The sequence below is a fragment of the Schistocerca cancellata genome, chromosome 1 (assembly GCF_023864275.1).
Source record: "Schistocerca cancellata isolate TAMUIC-IGC-003103 chromosome 1, iqSchCanc2.1, whole genome shotgun sequence".
Lineage (NCBI taxonomy): Eukaryota > Metazoa > Arthropoda > Insecta > Orthoptera > Acrididae > Schistocerca > Schistocerca cancellata.
Window position 1 is genome coordinate 466,422,011 of NC_064626.1, and position 18,642 is coordinate 466,440,652.

An 18,642-nucleotide genomic window follows, 5' to 3' on the forward strand; every position below is an offset into this window, starting at 1 on the left:
CCAATGTTGATGTACAAGAGCCCAGGTCCTTCGATTGCGGCGGTTCCGTTAGTTCAGCGCAAAACTTCTGGAATGAAGACCACCCTGATGCAATCTTCTGCGCGCTGGTTGGTCTGAGATACGAATCCCGCTTGGCCGGGAGAAGTCGTTTCCAATATTCATGACAGTTGATGTCGGCCGCCTGCGAGCCGACAGCTGGAGGAAACAGTCCTACATTGGTGTTGTCATACGAGGACGAGCACTGCGAGGTCTATCGTTCAAATTTCCCGTCTCCCTGTATTTTCTACCCCTTAGACACACCACTTTGAATAACATTTAACCATTCAGCAACCTCTTGCTGTGTATGACCTGCTGAAAGCAGAGCCACTACCCTGACTTCAAAGTGTTGTATGCCCCTATGTAGCATGTTATCGCAGAGCTGAACGCAAATTGAATGCAGCTGTTGTCGACACTGACTGCTCGTGTTGTGGCGATAGGATGTTTACATGACTGGAAAACTGCCACTAAGCATGAGAGTAGTAAATGCCGTCCAGTGTATGGCCTGTAACTAAATAATCCATGATGTACATACGTCAATGAGACCTTTAGTATCACAGACGACATTTTACGGTAGTATTCCAAATTTTTGTTGATAAATGTATTTTAGCATCTACGTGACGCTCTCCCATGCGTCAGATAAACCTCTGACCATTCGTGCTGTCACTCATTGTATTCGTTCAGTATTCTCCGTTAGTCTTACGTGGTATGGATTCCATATAACTAGCCAGTATTCTATAATGGGTCAGGCAAGTGTTTTTTTTGTTTTCTTGCTAAAGAAATTTGTGTTATAGATCGCATTTTCCAAGTATCCTACCGATGACCCAAAGTCTGCCACCTGCCTTAGGTGCGACAGATATTATATGATCTTTGCATTTCGTATCCGGCAATGGAGGGTGAAGCTTTGACAATGCCAGCCACTTGTGCTGGCAAAACGTCAGAAAAATCATTATATGAACGTCGGCCGAAGAACCCGAGACAGAAGCCAATAGGCAGTTTGACTCGTCAATATTGATGTGATAGGATACCAGGCTTTTTTTTTCGTTTTGTGAAGCGCAAAACTTTACATTCAAGAACATTTGAAGCAAGTTGCGAATATTTGCACTAGTTTGAAATTGTGACAATCCGAAACACAGCAAAAAAAAATTAAATTACTGTGTTACAAGGACATGTCATTCCGCCAGCAAATGTGGCGGTCTGGTGGCGTTCTTTCCAGGCAGTGTTCACGGGTTCGGTTCTTGAGTGGGCTGGTTATAGTTTATTACTGCTTTCACTCTCTCCCAGCTGAAGAGTTGCAATAATTAATTTCGGTGCCAGATGGAATATTATAATCTCTGTAGAAAAACAGCAGCTATGTTAAGATTGATCTTGTTTTGTCATATTCTGGTATAATTTCCTTTTTTAGCGTTGAATGGAATTGAGGCAAATGGGAGTATGTCCGTTCATTATTTAATAACCGTTCAAGTGAAGAAATCGGTGTACACAATCATTATTGTCCTGTGGCGCCTTTCACTGTAGAGAAGGCGAAGGAGTTCAGCTGTTGTTCAAGGCTGTAAGAGAAGGTAAGTGAAAACGGATTAATTCCTGGCTGACTCAAACTATATCAAAATGGCCGCTTGCGCGGTACGAAAAAATTGTGTATAATTCCCACCCTTTCCAAGAGCTTGCAGATTTAAAGTTGCCATTTCTTGGTCAAAAAATCAAAGGAATAAGTTTTCGCCAGGTCAGTTCTTCAGAGAAGCCCTCCGCCTCCTGCATAGCGATCTGAAGCGAGAGAGGACTCTTTTTGTTCCTAGATCGTAAAACTAATTATAATCATGAAAAACTGCACTAGGAAACAACCCGTACGTCTGTCGCTGATGTAGATCTATTTTGTGTGCTAAGTCTATCGATTCTACCGAAAATCATCCTTCAGTTGAGGGCGTATCAGATTGTCAAAATTATTAAACTGTTTTTCTCTCACTAAGCAGTCAACAATTTTTCTATGAGCACCGGTAAACAGAAGTCACACGGAAGGAGATTTTATACAACATAAAAAAAACGAAAACTTGCGGTTACTGCCACTGTTAACATTCCAGAGATGCCTGTGATTTTAACAATAGTATCAATACAATGTAAAATGTTTTACTGTGATGATAATTCGTTGGTAAAATCTTCCGAGTAGTCTGGCTACGACCACGAAAACCTGCAGACTTACTGGTACATGACGATAATTTGTTTTCATTCGTGCCTGGTTCCTCGTACAATTTAGAGACACGTTTGGAAAGGATTCGTCAAATAATTTCAGAAATACGTTTGTCATGCAATTGATTTAATAACTACAATTGTAACAAAATCTCTCAACTCTTACACGGGCGTGATTTACACAATATAAAGTCATATCATGTAGTCAACTTTGTCACTGTTTCACTCAACGTTGTGAACACAGGCCAGCAGACAGGCTATCGAAGGTACCTATAAACGTGTACCTTTCTTGGCTGGAATGTCATTTGCAAGCTGTCAGACGCATATATATATCTATGCCGACAAGGAACTGGAAAGCAGCCTATTCTGTGTTTAACACAGCTTGTAATTTCTAGAAGTTCTTCTCATTATCGAAACATGTAGTGTTCAATCTACTTTATAATCGGAAAGTTAGCCAAGGAATTACGAAATTTATACATGCGCAGATATTAACGATAGTATTATAATTGTTTAAAAAAAGTTTACGCAGCTGGAGCATCAACCAAAGGATGATGATACCTTCGTGGAGAAATAATAAGCAGCCAATCTGTTGTAATATGGAAGGTTTTGTTTAAATCCCTTGGCAATGTTTCAACTTTTATATAGATCTCTTCTTCAGTAGGATATTTAATGACAACTGTGATACATGTTGTAGCGGAGATGCGATGAGAAATAGCCGAAAGACGTCAGTAAAATATAAAATTTTCACATCCATAATACTAAAAACGTATGGAGTGTAGCCATGTATGGAAGTGAAACATGGACGATGGTTCAAAATGGTTCAAATGGCTCTGAGCACTATGGGACTTAACTGCTGTGGTCATCAGTCCCCTAGAACTTAGAATTACTTAAACCTAATTAACCTAAGGACATCACACACATCCATGCCCGATGGAGGATTCGAACCTGCGACCGTAGCGGTCACGCGGTTCCAGGCTGTAGCGCCTAGAACCGCACGGCCACAAAGGTCGGCGAAACATGGACGATAAATGGTTTTGACAAGAAGAGAATAGAAGCTTTCGAAATGTGGTGCTACAGAAGAATGCTGAAGATTATATGGATAGATCACGTAACTAATGAGGAGGTATTGAATAGAATAGGGGAGGAGTTTGTGGCACAACTTGACAAGAAGAAGGGACCGTTTGGTAGGACATGTTCTGGGGCATCAAGGGATCACAAATTTAGCATTGGAGGGCAGCGTGGAGGGTAAAAATCGTAGAGGGAGACCAAGAGATGAATACACTAAGCAGATTCAGAGAGATGTAGGTTGCAGTAGGTACTGGGAGATGAAGAGGCTTGCACAGAATAGAGTAGCATGGAGAGCTGCATCAAACCAGTCTCAGGACTGAAGACCACAACCACAACAACAATAACAATACTAAAAACATTCCCAACATGGTGGTCGCCACTGAGTAATACTTCATGAGTGTGCAGCGCGTGCACCCTAATTATCATAAGCTCGTGCACTATATTGATGAAGTATTACTCAGTGGCAACCACCACGTTGAGACAGACAGACAGACAGAGAGAGAGAGAGAGAGAGAGAGAGAGAGAGAGAGAGAGAAAGAAAGTCAGTGCCCGATAGCTTATACCTCTCCAGTCAACTGATAGCTCCTCTGTTGGAAAAACCCGAGGGAGTTGCAAGGCAAGTTTCAGTGCTCGATTTTGCACACTCATAAGGTGACTGATATGGTTACCTGCTGTCTTTCACCACACAACAGATCCGTAGTCCAAAAGTGAGCGCTGTAGCATATCGTACAGAACAATTCCAAGATCGTGTTTGAGAGTGGACGTTGGGTTTAGTGGCGGGAAAAGCTGGGGCTAACGCCCCACCTCCTTCTCTCTTCCCTGCTTCGACCTGTTGGCTCGACGCTACACGATAGCCTGTTGACAGTGACACCCAGGTACTGGACCGTGCTTTATCATTACACAGCTCCATCCACGATCTATATCAGCCTCAAGACCACGGTGACCAGGTGACTCGCCACTTAGCTTGGCATGTGGCTCATCACTGAATTGCTGGTCAAGCTCCATGACGTCGTAGACCACATGAGCTGGACCCTACAGCTGCGTGTAAATGGCGCCGTGTCATCGACCCTTGAAGACAGTTCATCCCTTGATCTTTCATGAAAGGTTCCGTCTTCCAAGTAGAATTGCCCGCTACCGAACGATGAGTGTCAGACGAAGTGAACTACTAGCTGAATATAGTGCAGCATCTTCCACCTGTTCCGGTAACATACCACTTGCTGTCAACACTAAATGTCGTTTGAAGAAACGGTAATCATGGTGCTAAATACGTTTGGGGACCCTACAGATCATTACCACGAGAACCCCTGAAGCTCCAACCGTAGTCCGAACTTACTGTATCGTCTGAGGAACAGAGATGCCATTAGTCTCATTACAGTAAAGTTGACGTGGTTGCTTTGAAAACGCCACGGCCAGTTTTCTTCTCCTTGAAGACCAAACGCACAATCCCAGCTTGTGCTGGGCAGTGCTTCACTAAATACCTCAGTCGCTCGTCGTCTGATTGGTATGTTGTGACAGTGACGATGAGCAGATGGACCTCGACGCAGATGCCTACGGATAGCCACTGGAGAGCGTGCGTCATACCTGTACAAGTAGTATGCATGCTTGGCCGCTGCAGGCGGAGCTATGCACGGCACGAAGATCTCTGCATTCCAGACGGCGCGTGCCGATGTGCTCGAACAGGTGGCGGTCGGAGCGGACCTAAACCGTCATTAGCAGTCCTCCGCTGGAACTGTCAGAGACAAAAAAACGGAGGTATACACAGAGGCAGCTCGTTGTTACCTGTATAAGCCGTCTGGAGTAGGGGAAGACAGCCTTTAATAATCACACAGGCCTTCACCTGTGTTTTGTTCCCTTCTAAAGACTGCCCGGTCTACTCCATTCCATAAATTCACCACCACCCGCCGCCGTAACAGAGGTCACGTTCTCTGGCAATGAATATTTATACTTCCGGATTGAAATATATTTTCATTAAACTGGCTCCGACACAACTGAAATGACTTCATTAACGCAACTAGATTGCAAATTTATTCATTCCATCGTCAGCCACTTACACACAAATGCTAGGACTTTCGCGTAAGCACAGTGCATGATCTGTAAACAACTATGTGGGCGGTCGCTCCGTAAGAAATTGAAACCGTACTTCAGTAGACAGGGCTTATGAAGTTCAAAAAAGGCGAAGAGATACCAGTGCTAACCTAAGGTTCGCACCTTTTGGTCTGATACAACAAAGACTTAGGAAGAACTCTTGTCTCTAATCATTAGTCTTCTGACAGATTAGATTCAGCCCGTCACCAATTTCTTCCCTGTACCAACCGCTTCAACTCAGAGTTTTAGTTGCATCCAACATCTTCAATTATTTGTTGGGTATACCCGTATTCCCCACTACTGTCTGTAACCAGCCCCTTCATGCACTACGGAACTTATTACCTGATGCCTTAACACTTGTCCTATCGTTCTGTCGCTACTTCTTGTTAATATTATACACCTGTTGTTCTCCTCGCTGATCCTCTGAAGAATGTCCTCATTTTTGACCATGTTTCTATAGCACTACGTCTCAAACACATCGATTCTCACATTTTACGGATCTGTTGAAAGGAATAGACGGTATACTTAGCACTGAATATCATGATCAGTAGTACAAAGGCGAGTAACGACTGTTGATACATCAAAGTGTGGACGATTCTGCAGTGCTACAAGTGAATTAATTGTCTTATCTGGGAAGCATGATAATACGGGGTAATCGAGACGAGAAAGAAATCAGAAGCGCAAGGACTATCCCAAAAGTAACTTCCAAATTCCATAATGCTATAAATAAAACTGAAATAGTTACGGTAAATTTAATAGAAAAATCTAAAACCTACGCCTTGGTATTAATTCTACATAGTCTGATCAAACGTATCCTGACAAATATTAGTGGACGTTAATGTGGCTGTGTCCACTCTTCGCCTTTATGACGACTTGAACTCTTCTGGGGACACTTTCAGCGAAGAAGAGGAATGTTTGTGAACGAATGGCAGCCCATTCTTTTTCAAGAGCCGAAACCAGAGAAAGTAGCGATGTAGGACGCTGCGGTCGGGAGCCAAGTCTACGTACTAACTCATCCGAAAGGTGTTCGATTGGGTTCAGATCAGGACTCTGAGCAGGCCAGTCCATTTCAGGAATGTTGCTGTCTACAAACCATAGCGTCACATACATTATGTGATCAAAAGTATCCGGACACCTGACTGAAAATGACGTACAAGTTCGTGGCTACCTCCATCGGTAATGCTGGAATTGAATACGCTGTTGGTCCACACTTAGCCTTGATGACAGCTTCCGCTCTCGAAGGCATACGTTCAGTCAGGTACTGGAAGGTTTCTTGGGCAATGGCAGCCCATTCTTCACGTAGTGCCGCATTGAGGAGAGGTATCGGTGTCAGTCGGTGAGGCCTGGCACGAAGTCGGCGTTCCAAAACATGCCAAAGGTTTGCTATAGGATTGACGTGAGGACTCCGTGCAGGCCTGTTCATTACAGGGATGTTATTGTTGTGTAACCATTCCGCCATAGGCCGTGCGTTATGAACAGGTGCTCGATCGTGTTGAAAGATGCAATCACCATCTCCGAATTGCTCTTCAACAGGGGAAAGCAAGAAGGTGCTTGAAACATCAATGCCGACCGGTGTGGCCGTGCGGTTCTAGGCGCTTCAGTGTCGAACCGCGTGACAGCTATGGTCACAGGTTCGAATCCTGCCTCGGGCATGTATGTGTGTGATGTCCTTAGGTTAGTTAGGTTTAAGTAGTTCTAAGTTCTAGGGGACTGATGACCACAGATGTTAAGTCCCATAGTGTTCAGAGCCATTGAAATATCAATGTAGGCCTGTTTTGTGATAGTGCCACGCAAAACAACAAAGGGCGCAAGCCCACTTCATGAAAAGCACAATCACACCATCACACCATAACACCACTGCCTCCGAATTTTACTATTGTCACTACACGCGCTGGCAGATGACGTTCACCGGGCATTAGCCATACCCACACCTTGCCATCGGATCGCCACATTGTGTACTGTGATTTGTCACCCCCACAACGTTTTTCCACTGTTCAAACGACCAATGTTTACGCTCCTTACACCAAGCGAGGCGTTGTTTGGTATTTACCTGCGGGACGTGCGGCTTATGAGCAGCTGCTGGACCATGAAATCCAAATTTTCTTACTTCCTGCCTAACTGCCATAGTACTTGCAGTGGATCCTGATGCAGTTTGGAATTACTGTGTGATGGTCTGGATAGATGTCTGCCTATTACACATTACGACCCCCCTTCAATTTTCGGCGATCTCCGTCTGTCAACAGACGCGCTTTTGTGCTGTACGTGTCCCTTCAGGTTTCCACTTCACTATCACATCGGAAACAGTGGACCTAGGGATGTTTAGGAGTGTGGAAGTCTCACATACAGACGTATGACACAAGTGACACCCTGAGGCGTAGCGCCGTATACCGATCCTGCCTTGGAGGCGGTTAAGTGGGAGATGTCTCAGACCTAGATGGTGACACGAGACTCGACGCACACGTAGTTTATGTATCTGCCGATAGATGACAATATTGGATAGGGGACTGTGATTTAGTTTCGATTGTGCCCACTGGAGTGTACTAAAGTAATAGAATGTTTTTCATAAACTGTTCTAGTATTTTCATAAAGTGTTATTTTGTCTTTTAGTGTATGTAAAATGTTATAAATGTGTTTTAGCAGTATGAATGATGCGTGAATGTAGTTTAAGGTTAATATGAAGATAATTGTTTAACGAGTTATGTAGTGGGATTTAGTGTGGGAGCATTTCCAAGAAGGATGAATGTGGACAAAGGGGATTTTTGTAGAATAGATTTGTAAAGTAAGTTTATGATAAAGGGAATGTTAATTCAGGTATAAATGACAATAGTAAATAACTTTATGCATAAACAAAACTTCAGCATATTAGATAATTACGTTGGTAAAAAGTGCAGTCGTTAGGTTCACTATTTTGCGAGTGATTATTGATGAAAAGCGCGGCTGACCAATGATAAAGCAATATTCTTCGCGCGCCTTTCTCTGCTGGTAGAGAAGACTTAGAGTATTCTGGAGATGAGTCGGAGCCTAGCCATGAAAGAGTTCGGATTTATGTAGTAGTAGTTCCGATGGAAATGATAAGTTGCCGGATCTAGCAATGTTTCATACATCAAAAGTGTTTTAAAATGACGGCATAATTATTCCGATGGGTGTGTATAAATTTCGGAATTTTTAAGTGAATTTTGTGACGAGATAAGACATATATTCCGCGTGGCGTATTGAGCAGGTCGGTGGCAAAAAACTGTGACTGCATTAGGTACCGACAGACTTAATATTTGTCGAGCATTCTCAATCAAAAACAATCCGTATTTTTGTAGCAGTTACGTTTTCGGGAAATGCAACACCATAAACTCGCTAACGTGAGTGAAAGGTATTGTGAGTGACTGTGTTAAGAGTAGCACGGGCTTGGCAGTGATACTTGTTCACCCAAGTTTCAAAATATATTAATTAAGGATAAAATCTCCAACTTTTCATTTCGTGTGAAAACTTTCTCCCGAAACGTAGATTAGTGACTTTAATTGCATCCTGGTTCACGTCGAAGTACAGTAGGTTTCGCTCGGCTTCCCTACTGATGATCTGCTAAGACAATGTTCACAGGTAGGTGCAGGCTCGTCGTAAAGGGACGGAAGTAACCGCGCCGCCTCAACCCCATCACCTGACCACGTTCGAAGTCCGTGAGTTCCGCGGAGCGCTCCATTCTCCTCTGTCACGATGTCTAATGACTACTGAGGTCGGTGATATGGAGTACCTGGCAGTAACTGGTAGCACAATGCATTTAATATGAAAAACGCATGGTTTTGGGGGTGTCCGGATACTTTTGATCACATAGTGTATGAATGAAATCTTTTTCCAAAACCTCTTCCGATAAGTTCTGTTGTTATAAGGTGACACATTGTTCGAATTATAAAATCATAGCTCACCCCGTTTCTGTGTCGTATAAAATACTCTAAGAAGAACAAGTTTCATCTTACTAGCGTAGAACTATCTTCCTGCTGCATATTACTACGAAGGCTAACATAAGGGGTGGGTAGATCACGTAACTAATGAGGAGGTATTGAATAGGATTGGGGAGAAGAGAAGTTTGTGGCACAACTTGACTAGAAGAAGGGATCGGTTGGTAGGACATGTTCTGAGGCATCGAGGGATCACAAATTTAGCATTGGAGGGCAGCGTGGAGGGTAAAAATCGTAGAGGGAGACCAAGAGATCAATACACTAAGCAGATTCAGAAGGATGTAGGTTGCAGTAGGTACTGGGAGATGAAGAAGCTTGCACAGGATAGAGTAGCATGGAGAGCTGCATCAAACCAGTCTCAGGACTGAAGACCACAACAACAACAACATAAGAACCACACTAAGCGGTGTTTGCAGCGCAAAAGCCCTTCCGGACGTCTTGTCTTTCAGCTTTAACGCACGTTCGTGACCCAAAACAACATGACCATGTGCTTAATGATGCTCTGATACACCTCTGGAGCCGGCCGCCGTGGTCTAGCGGTTCTAGGCGCTCAGTCCGGAACCGCGCAGCTGCTACGGTCGCAGGTTCGAATCCTGCCTCTGGCATGGATATGTGTGATGTCCTTAGGTTAGTTAGGTTTAAGTAGTTCTAAGTTCTAGGGGACTGATGCCCTCAGATGTTAAATCCCATAGTGCTCAGAGCCATTTGAACCATTTGAACACCTCTGGAACGCAGTACATTAGCGATTCTGCGTGGCAGGGATTCAGAAAGTCTTTAGTGGGTTTTCGATGCTGTACGCAACTCCCGTGAATTACAAGTCGGCAGTTTTCGGGTGCGGAGCTGGCGCCCAGTAGCGTTTCAAGCGTATTCCATTGCGTTCAGATCAGGCGAATCTGGTAGCCAAAAAATGAGTGAGTTGACAATTGTGCTTCTTTGAAGGGCTGTTGCACAATTCTGGCCTTGCGACGTGGAAAAATCATCCTGCTGGAAGGTGTCATCGCTGTCTGGGAAGACATCAAGCAACTGTGCATGTTGTGCGCGATGAAGTTTTAGTCGTCACAGGCGTCATGGTTCGGTACACAGCTACCACATGTCCGATGGAAACCCACGTGGATGTTCGTCATTGCAGTATACTGCTCCCGCCAAGTCTCCGTCGGTGGCACGGTGCGGGTTTCGAGCAGCCGTTCACGTGGACGACGGCGTGCCTGCACACGACCGTCAAACTGGTGTAAGAAGAAATGTGACTCAAGTTACCTGGCGACACGTTTCCAGTGGCCGCGTGCTCCCAGCAGTTGTATCTGACGATATCACTGTGTCAGAGGCACATGTTCAACAACATTCGCTGAACGGTGTGGTTTGAAACACTTGTGCTGCCGCAGATGCTGCTTTACACAACAACCGAGCCTCCACGTAAGGCACGGACACCCAACACCCTGTCACCTACTCATGCTTCCACCGTCTCGCAACAACTTTCCACAGATGCTCACGGCAGCAGCACTCGAACAGCCTACGAGCTCCGTCGTTCCCGAGATGCTCGCTCCCAGACGCTGGGTCATAACAGTTTGCCCCCTTATCAAAGTCGCCTGTTTTAGTGAATTTCCCAATTTGCAGCCTGTACTCTTGATAAAATGATTTCCCATCTGAACCGTGGTCGGCTCGGATCGATCCCGTTGTATCAAAGTAAAATCGATCTCTTGGTAGTGTAAGTAGGCTGTTTAGGTTTTTATGTTGCAGACGCCACGTAGCGCTCTGTATGAAAATCGCTGACTGCGCTGTGTGCAGTCTGTGGCTGGTTGGACTCATTGTTGGAATATTCGCTAGTGGAGTGTTGGGCAGTTGGATCTGAACAGCGCGTAGCGTTGGGCAGTTGGAGGTGAGCCGCCAACAGTGGTGGATGTGGGGGGAGAGAGGTGCGAGAGTTTTGAGAGGATACTATGAGCGGACGATCTCGACGTGTGTCTGCAGAAAAAGGAAGTTTGTTAAGATGAACTATGCCTATCAGTAGTTATTGGCTTCAGTAGTTAGAATCTGTTATTTAGCTGGCAATACTGGCGCTCGCTAGTTCGAGTAATGAAGATTTTTGTGAGGTAAGTGAGTCATGAAAGGTATAGGTTATTGTTAGTCAGGGTCATTCTTTTGTAGGGCTTATTGAAAGTCAGATTGCGTTGAGCTAAAGTATTGTGTGTCAGTTTTGTGATGATCAGAATAAGTAAAGAGAAAACTGTCCGAGTACGCTGAGTTTTACTCAGCTGTTTCTGTATCAAATAACGTAAGAGTTTATCAAGAACTAATGGCTCTGAGCACTATGGGACTCAACTGCTGAGGTCATTAGTCCCCTAGTACTTAGAACTAGTTAAACCTAACTAACCTAAGGACATCACAAACATCCATGCCCGAGGCAGGATTCGAACCTGCGACCGTAGCGGTCTTGCGGTTCCAGACTGCAGCGCCTTTAACCGCACGGCCACTTCGGCCGGCTTTATCAAGAACTGTCATTCTTAATTTTCAAAGGGGAAGTTTGAGTACCAAAGATTCTTGGGTTGCGTGTCTGACGCGCTTTGTCTCTGTCCTCAGGAGGGCAGTGCGACCGAGCGTACGGGAGAAGGGTTTGTGTGTTTCGCCAGGAGGCGGCTCTGAAGTCAGTACGGCTAGACACAGCAACACGTACCTAACCAGTGACCAATGGTACATGGATGTGCAGTCCTGAGAAGAAATTTTGTTTTCTGTTTTGCATTCCCTGTTCCTTTTGGAGATGATTCGTTGCCGGCATAAGCACCGTCTTAAACGTTAGGACTACAACTGCATCAGAGCTGGTCGTTCCTACTGGCGAGGATTTGCGTTTGAAAACATTGAACACTGTGTCCCCTGATAACCAGCTGGCTTCTGGTCGTGCTCCGATTATAGCTACACGCCGGTTGCGATTACAGGTAATTGACCTGCTCCTTCTCTGCGAGCTGTTGGTATTACCGTTTAAGCTGAAAGAAACTCAAGCTACGCTTATGTACGCTCAGTTCTGTTTTGTGGTCATGGTCTGTTGTCCATTGAAGTGCTTTTTGTAAAATTTCACTCCTGACTTCACGGAACTATACTAATTGCACTTGATTCAGCTAAAGGTATTACCAATTGTTTTTAATTTCTGTGTCAGAGAGAACTTGACTGCATATTTACTGCCGTCAAGAACGGTTCTCAATATTGTTTGTGTCACTCGGCTGTTCCCTGTCCATGTTTCGCCGGCCCGTGCGGTCACGGAAGAATCTCTGTCGAAAGTGATTTGCCTACAATTCCTTCACATGAAAAGATGAATCACTCGCAGAAATACGTATCTTATGTTTGTCAGATGTCAGTTTATTAGCTGTAATCCTTGTCAAAAAAGAAAGGAAACAATTTCTTTGCCTCCTCGTTACGTGACTCTTTCGATTCAGTGGGCTCTTTCGATTTTTAATTCAGTGGGTATAAATTTTGATGCAATTAAGATTCAAGTTAAGTTATAAGAAGTTGAGGCATTTTTACTTTAAGGTTTATTGTGCTGCCATATCAGATTTGGTATAAATAACAGTAAACTTACTGTCATCCTTTTTTTAATTTTGCAAAAGGATTATAATTTTATCTGTTGCGCTATTTGGTTGTTATAACTTGTCAGATTTCCTTGCAACAAGTCTCTGGATTCAAATAAATATCTTACGTGAATTTTAAATTCTTTTTCTGGGCTACGAGACACTACCACTCAGAGTTCTTGCTTAACTTGCCCAACAATTAACGGGGTAAACCATTCTTCTCTGCCTCGCTTATACGCTTTACTGACCCCATCAGGTATCTACAGCGCCACCAGGCGGACATTCCGGCTTTTAGCGACCAAAGATCATATTGCTGCGGCTCGTCGATGTATTTCTTTCCGTACTTTTGCGGAAGGTCTCAACGCCAACGTTAACGAGCGTTATATCACTATACTCGCCCTTTCAAGAGTTATAATTGGCGTTAAGGAAGTACGTAGTTCCAAAAGTAGTACATGGTTGCATTAAAAAAAAAAAACACGCTTTACGGTGATAAAGTTGACAAAACACGGAAGAGAATTAGGTGCCCAGGTGCTACTGTCATTTGCCAAAAATTTTGTCCATGAAATAAAACCCGTGTAAGTTGTAGCTGAATCATCCAATATACTTGTAGAGACTCCACTACTTTGACGCTGATCTATGCAAGCGACCACCGACCGATCCAGATTTTCGCAGGAATGTCTCATTTTTGCCTTGTTCTGGCAGGCACTCTCAGGAAACGTCTAGCGGGTTGCCCACGAAACGATTGCTACGGACTGTACCTCGACTGTGCGCGCTAGCAGAAGAGTATATCGCGCATAACTCATAAGATAGAGGTACCGGGTAAGGAAGCTATCGTATTACCAGCAATCGTATTGGTCAGTACGACCAATAAATCGAAAAATATACTTGTTCAAAGTCAACAGGTTTTTACTAGTGTACAAAAAAAGGAATATTTGTAGAAACGAAAGATCATCCAAAGTGAAACGAGATCGACCATACACTGCCAGAGCGAAATCTCGTAAAACGAAAAGGGAGTAGTAAAATGTAGTGTAATGGACAATGTTTTACCCCCCACAACAACCTATTCGTAAATACTATTTAAAAATAAAATTTCCTTCTGCTGTTCCCATGTCTTGCTACAGTGAAGTTTTGGAAAGTACTTGTATGTATTTTTATTCTGTTTATTGTGCTATTGAAACAGCTAGTGGTTTCTGCAACCTTGTCTAGCACGGTTTAAAAGAAATTTATGCTTCCTCGTTTCTGTCGTCTGACAGAAATTAATTGCGTTGAATATAATCATACATGTCTGATCATGCTGAATTTTCCCTACACTTACACAGTTATCTCTTGAGGCGATCCGCTATGTGGTAAGACACGTTGCAATAAAGGTCGCACGCTGCAACAGTTATCAGTGCGACACTCCTGTTCCCACAGGGCAGTAAGACAAGCAACTGCCTCACATTTCGGAACTCGCTGCCACTGTCGTTGCAGGCAACTTCCAAGTATGTGACATATTTACTCTCGAAACTGGAAAGATGTGTTACTCTCTTTCCAGCGTTAAAAACAGTTTTGTTATGTTAGCTGCGAGTACATTTTGTACGTAGCATTCTATGTTTTTGAAATATGCCATGCGTCTTACTTAATTACAAACCATCACTATAGCTATGGGCAACTGCGAAAAGAAAAACATTTCGTTATCAAGCTATTACATCAGATTATAAGACGTAAAACAATCATTTTTTTGCCGTTAGTTTCCTCAAAATCGAATGAGCAGAGCGGAGAACACACAGGAATCCCAAAATAGTGGTTTTTAGATTTTTGGCCGGCCGGTGCTGCCGAGAGGTTCTAGACGCTTCAGTCCGGAACCGCGCGACTGCTACGGTCGCACGTTCGAATGCTGCGTCGGGCATGGATGTGTGTGAGGTCCTTAGGTTAGTTAGGTGTAGTTCTAGATTCTAGGGGACTGATGACCTCAGAAATTAAGTCCCATGTGCTCAGAGCCATTTGAATCATTTTTTTTTTTTTAGGTTTTTACACGAAAAGTAAAAATTTTGTTGAGAAACCACCTACGGAGACGGATGTAGCATTGTTTTTCCTAATTAAAACATTTTGGTTTAAGCATATCAGTTGACTTGAAACTTCCTCCACGTGTATGTAACAACGCAGTTGCGTGCAGCAACCAGCATTCCCTGTTGCGCCGGTGGTACGACGGGGCCGCGTGGGGTTAGCCGAGCGGTCTCAGGCGCTGCAGTCGTGGAATGTGCGGCTGGTCCCGGCGGAGGTTCGAGTCCTCCCTCGGGCATGGGTGTGTGTGTGTTTGTCCTTAGGATAATTTAGGTTAAGTAGTGTGTAAGCTTAGGAACTGACGACCTTAGCAGTTAAGTCCTATAAGATTTCACACGACAGAGAATCGTGCGATGTTGTGTTGCTATCGTCCCAGAGTGAACCAGTTAAGTTGCTTTCACTACGTTCCTGCATGCTTAATGGGACTTAACTTCTGAGGTCATCAGTCCCCTAGAACTTTGAAATGGTTCAAATGGCTCTGAGCACTACGGGATTTAACTTCTGAGGTCATCAGTCCTCTAGAACTTAGAACTACTTAAACCTAACTAACCTAAGGACATCACACACATCAATGCCCGAGGCAGGATTGAAACCTGCGATCGTAGTGGTCGCACGGTTCCAGACTGTAGCGCCTAGAACCGCTCGGCCACCGCGGCCGGCCTTCTGCATGCTCCACCAATGCAAGTTACTCCTTCAATTTACCACGAGTCGCATCGTGTGCCTCACCACATTTCGTATCTCCCCATTCAGATCCGCGCCTCACCCGACCGTGTAGACAGTGGTAGCACGCAGTGTAGCAAAGAGACAGCAACATGAACGCTAAAAATGCTCAGGTCGGCAGGAAGTAGACAACTGAGGCTGCTGCAGCTTCGGAGCAACAGGGAGAGGATGTGATTTTGCGCCGGTGCAACGTTATTTTGCGCGAGCTCTGAGCTCCGTGACGACTTCCGAAGCTCAGGCACCAGCCAGGTTCGAAGGGAAGTGCTCCACCTCGCCACAAGTTTCACGAGTGGGTTACGCAGCTTCCATCTACTTTAGTTACGTAAGGGTTAGGTAACCTGCCTGCCTAACCGTCCTGCGAGACGTTCAACTCTAGGGACGGGAGAGGAAGGCGCTGTGCGCGAGAGGGAGCAGTGCGGGAAGGCCAGCCAGCAGTGAGGTGTGTGAGCCGGCGCGCTACGTCAGGCCGCGCCACGCCGCGGCTCACCCGTGGCGCCCACGCGCTGGCGCTCGGCCACGCCCCTCGCCGCCCACGCCGTCTCCGGCTAACACAATATTTAAAGTGCGTAATAATTCTTTTTTGGCCCGTGCACCGGACCGCGGAGGTCGACCCGGCCCCTAACGAAGCGCCTTTGTTCTGGCAAGCCTGTCTGCAGCCACTGCGGGAGGTCTGCACGACACACACACACACACGCACACGCACGCACACACACACACACACACACACACACACACACACACTGCGGTACGCTGCTGTCACCGCGGCGACGTACACCCTTGCTTGCGCGACTCGTTGTGGCTCCTGACAGCGCGTTAGCATCCCATTAAAGCGGGAATTTTGTTTAATTAAATCCGCGTTGTCGAGCCCTCCTGCCCCCACGTTCTGTTCCGCTCGTTTTGCGCAATAGAGCTCTCCGGCGATTCTCGTTGTTATCGGTGCGGAACAAGCGACCGTTTCATTTGATACGTCTGACCGAACATTTTCAGCGCAGTCGCTCTCAAACTCTCGATAGCTCTTGTAACGTTAGTCGCACAATTTAACTACTTCAGTACTCAACGAGGTTACAAATAGTGCTTACGGTCAATAAGGAATTTGTCATTCAGTGTGATGTAGTCAAACCTTTTGAATATATTTCGTAGCTGGCCGGGGTGGCCGAGCGGTTCTAGGCGCTACAGTCTGGAACCGCGCGACCGCTACGGTCGCAGGTTCGAATCCTGACTCGGTCATGTATGTGTGTGATGTCCTTAGCTTAGTTAGGTTTAAGTCGTTCTAAGTTCTAGGGGACTGATGACCTCAGAAGTGAGGTCCCTTAGTGCTCAGAGCCATTCATATTTCGTAAAACTAACGTGAATGTCGTTAATTATACAGGGTGATTCAAAAAGAATACCACTACTTTAGGAATTTAAAACTCTGCAACGACAAAAGGCAGAGCTAAGCACTATCTGTCGGCGAATTAAGGGAGCTATAAAGTTTCATTTAGTTGTACATTTGTTCGCTTGAGGCGCTGTTGACTAGGCGTCAGCGTCAGTTGATGCTAAGATGGTGACCGCTCAACAGAAAGCTTTTTGTGTTATTGAGTACGGCAGAAGTGAATCGACGACAGTTGTTCAGCGTGCATTTCGAACGAAGTATGGTGTTAAACCTCTTGATAGGTGGTGTATTAAACGTTGGTATAAACAGTTTACAGAGAATGGGTGTTTGTGCAAAGGGAAAAGTTCTGGACGGCCGAGAACGAGTGATGAAAATGTAGCACGCATCCAGCAAGCATTTGTTCGCAGCCCAGGAAAATCGACTCGCAGAGCTAGCAGAGAGCTCAAACAAAAAGCACAACAATTCATATTTCAGCAGGATGCCGCGCCACCACATTGGCACTTATCTGTCCGTAACTACCCGAGGCGATGGATCGGCCGCCAGACAGAGCACTTCATCACTGGCCTCCAAGAAGCCCTGATCTTACCCCCTGCGATTTTTTCTTATGGGGGTATGTTAAGGATATGGTGTTTCGGCCACCTCTCCCAGCCACCATTGATGATTTGAAACGAGAAATAACAGCAGCTATCCAAACCGTTACGCCTGATATGCTACAGAGAGTGTGGAACGAGTTGGAGTATCGGGTTGATATTGCTCGAGTGTCTGGAGGGGGCCATATTGAACATCTCTGAACTTGTTTTTGAGTGAAAAAAAACCTTTTTAAATACTCTTTGTAATGATGTATAACAGAAGGTTATATTATGTTTCTTTCATTAAAGACACATTTTTAAAGTTGTGGTATTCTTTTTGAATCACCCTGTATTTACTTCGCGAGGCGTATTTAGGACTTCGTATTCTTTTCTGAAACGGTGGCTTCACTGTAACAGAAGTATACAGCGATGCACACATTTCCTTTCTGCTATGATTATTTTTCACCCTTCATTTTGGCTACCGACCAGGAATTGCTTCTCCATTTGCTTCTCGTTTCTTGGTCCATCTCGCTCACTCTCGGCGCGGCCGTCTGTTTCAGAAAAAAAAAGTGGTTCAAATGGCTCTAATCACTATGGGACTTAATATCTGAGGTCATCAGTCCCCTACAATTTAAAACTACTTAAACCTAACTAACCTAAGGACATCACACATATCCGTGCCCGAGGCAGGATTCGAACGTGCGACTATAGCAGCATAGCGGTTCCGGACTGCCGGCCGGTGTGGCCACGCGGTTAAAGGCGCTACAGTCTGGAACCGCGAGACCGCTACGGTCGCAGGTTCGAATCCTGCCTCGGGCATGGATGTGTGTGATGTCCTTAGGTTAGTTAGGTTTAAGTAGTTCTACGTTCTAGGGGACTGATGACCTTAGAAGTTAAGTCCCATAGTGCTCAGAGCCATTTGAACCATTTTTGGTTCCGGACTGAAGCGCCTAGAACCGCTCGGCCACCGCGGCCGGCGTCTGTTTCCTGCTAGCACGGGGTTTGACATCTATACACCAGTTCAGCGATGTGTTCTTAAACATGCGGTATCATACAGTCGCTAC